Genomic DNA, 2,562 nt, shown 5'->3' with positions numbered 1-2,562 from the left:
TTCAGATAATGATTTTATCAAGCTATAGTAATTGGAATCTTAGGTGGGAATCTAAATTAGAACAAATTAAACTAACAGTGCATGTGGAAGGGTCTGTGTGGCCTTAATCATATTTTTTTCCGGGATTTCCAATCATACGTAAAGGTTTGCCATTTAAAACCTTAACCTGATGATTAAGTTCAAAATCTTGATTTAAGTTGAAAGGAAAGAAAAATAGAGGCTGTTATTTGATTCCAGAAAGTTGGTTTTTCATTGAAACTAAGTTGAGGCTCAGCAACTAATGTATGATTTGATTGTGGAATCAAGGCGTGAAATTCCGAATCCGGGTTTATAGGGAAAAAAACGGGAATCCGACGGAATACCAGAAATATATTTGGTATTGAATTAGGATTGAGGTCAGTATGTAACTGATTCTAACTTATAAACTCTTTGAAATTGGTTTCCCTAGGTTCCAAGCTCAATCTTCGATTGGTCTGGGATCTACATGTGAATGAAAATCAGATTAAAAATATTCAGTTTATTGCTGGAAATACCTATAGTGACAGCTTAAATATTATGTTAGTGTACAACGAGTGGACAAGAAGCAAACGAAAAGAAACAAGAAAGTTTTTCATCCCAAACAACTAAGCGGTTGCAATTTACTTTTGAGGTGCCTGCAATTGATACCGGCTTGAAACTGTTAATAGGTATTTGGATAGAACGAATAACGGAAGCAGATTTTGAGTTTCGATGTTAAGATGGATAGTCACGCACGAATGATATTCAGGTTTATAGTATTACATTGGAAACATAGTCCTAGTCCAGAGAAAAGTTTTAAAAAAGACGAACTATGTTTGTCTTTGTTGAACACATCCATCGGAATTCAGTTCGAAGGTCAGAAGTAAAAACGTTGAAAATTTAAATCTACTTATTATGTTCATGATTTTGTGTTTCAAATGGTTTTTTTGTCAAGTGGTGTAGTCAAGTTTTATGGTCTGAATCAGGAACGGAAGTATATTGGATACAGAATGTGTCTGGAATTATACGACAGAAGTATTGGCCAAAAATATCAGTTCGGGTCTGAATATTCTATATGAAACTTGATATGGTTAAAAAAGAACTTAGATTTGGTATCGACCGGTAACATAAGGCCTTTAAAATGGATCAGGTTCTGGAATCTTATGTTAAGATTTTGTATTACATGATGTTGATATTTTTAGGATAGCGAGTTTGAGAGAATTTAGGATAGCGGTTTGATAACCATGAAGGAACCAGTTCGAAGTCGTCGGAGTCAGTAAGAATATTCCAAACTTACGTGACATGAGATGGGATAGTTAAATGACTTGATTGCTTTCCAAACCTGATTACCGTTTCGTGTGCTGCCACGCGCCGTATTATGCCAATTGAAGTCATGGGATCGCTGATATTGGTTTCAAATGTTTGGTCGGCTTCCTCTAATTGTTCGCAATACTGGGGACCAGGATGTCTGTTTGGTTATCGACTTGACTCCCGAAATCTTCTTTGCCAGTTCTTTTCGTAACTTGAGTGGATAAATCAATCGGTGCAGGATGTAAAGACGAGTTTGCTGTTAATTGCACATTTTCGAAAGAAGCAGCTGGCAGAGGGTGTTTGTTGTTTACATCTACGAAAAATGAACTTCTCGCCACCAGTCAGACATAAACACGTTACATGCGTTATTAGCTTCCAGCGGTGCCAGGTGTACAGATGTTAAAAAAAAAATTGTTAATCAAAGGTCTGCTATAGTGATCTATACTTGATGGTCAAAGGATTTCAGTTGAAAACTTCTGTTTACGGGATATTGGATATTTGATTGATTATTAAATGAATAAATTGGTTTATGAATTGGTTAAAAATATGTAAAAAAGAAGGTATTTGATACAAGATTTTAATCAAAATATTGTCCGTTTATATGAAAACAATCATGAATTAAAATTGAGCAAATTGTTGTTTTTGTTTTACGCAGAAGCTTATTTAAAAAGTTTTTTTTCTTATTGAATAAAGGTATTCAAATAAATTGACCATCGAGATCGTATACCGCACAATAATGAATATAATGGAAATATGAAAATTCTTGTCGTTTAAAAAAATACTTGACGGAAACATTTTTTGTCATTCGCAAAGCTTATAAGGTATGAGGTAATGAATCAAATTTAATTGTTGAGAAATGCGCGTTAAACTCTCAAAATACATCTATTATTTGATAAACTTCGTTTAGTGTTGGGAATCTGGCAGCTCTGTTAACGTTACACGATACACGATTAGCTTAAAATATTTACCCCAGATTAAAAAAAAAAAAAAACTTTTATGCACGACTACAGAAAAAATGATTAGGTTTTATGTAATGGTCACCTTACTCAACTTACACAAAAAATCAAAACTGCGTACAATGAAAAAACGACAAATTCTCAACAATTGTTGAGCCATAATTCTGAGCAAAATATTATTAGTCATTCAAAAAATTTGAATCGCGATTTCATTTTCATAATGAAGTTTGTTAAGCCAGTACGTGTCATTCAGAGAGTAGGGGTGAAGGTGAATGTAGTGAATATTAGTAATGAATTA

This window comes from Uranotaenia lowii, chromosome 2 (assembly GCF_029784155.1).
Source record: "Uranotaenia lowii strain MFRU-FL chromosome 2, ASM2978415v1, whole genome shotgun sequence".
In the NCBI taxonomy this organism is placed as follows: Eukaryota; Metazoa; Arthropoda; class Insecta; order Diptera; family Culicidae; genus Uranotaenia; species Uranotaenia lowii.
The sequence above is the reverse complement of the archived record's forward strand: the minus strand, read 5'-3'. Positions refer to the sequence as shown.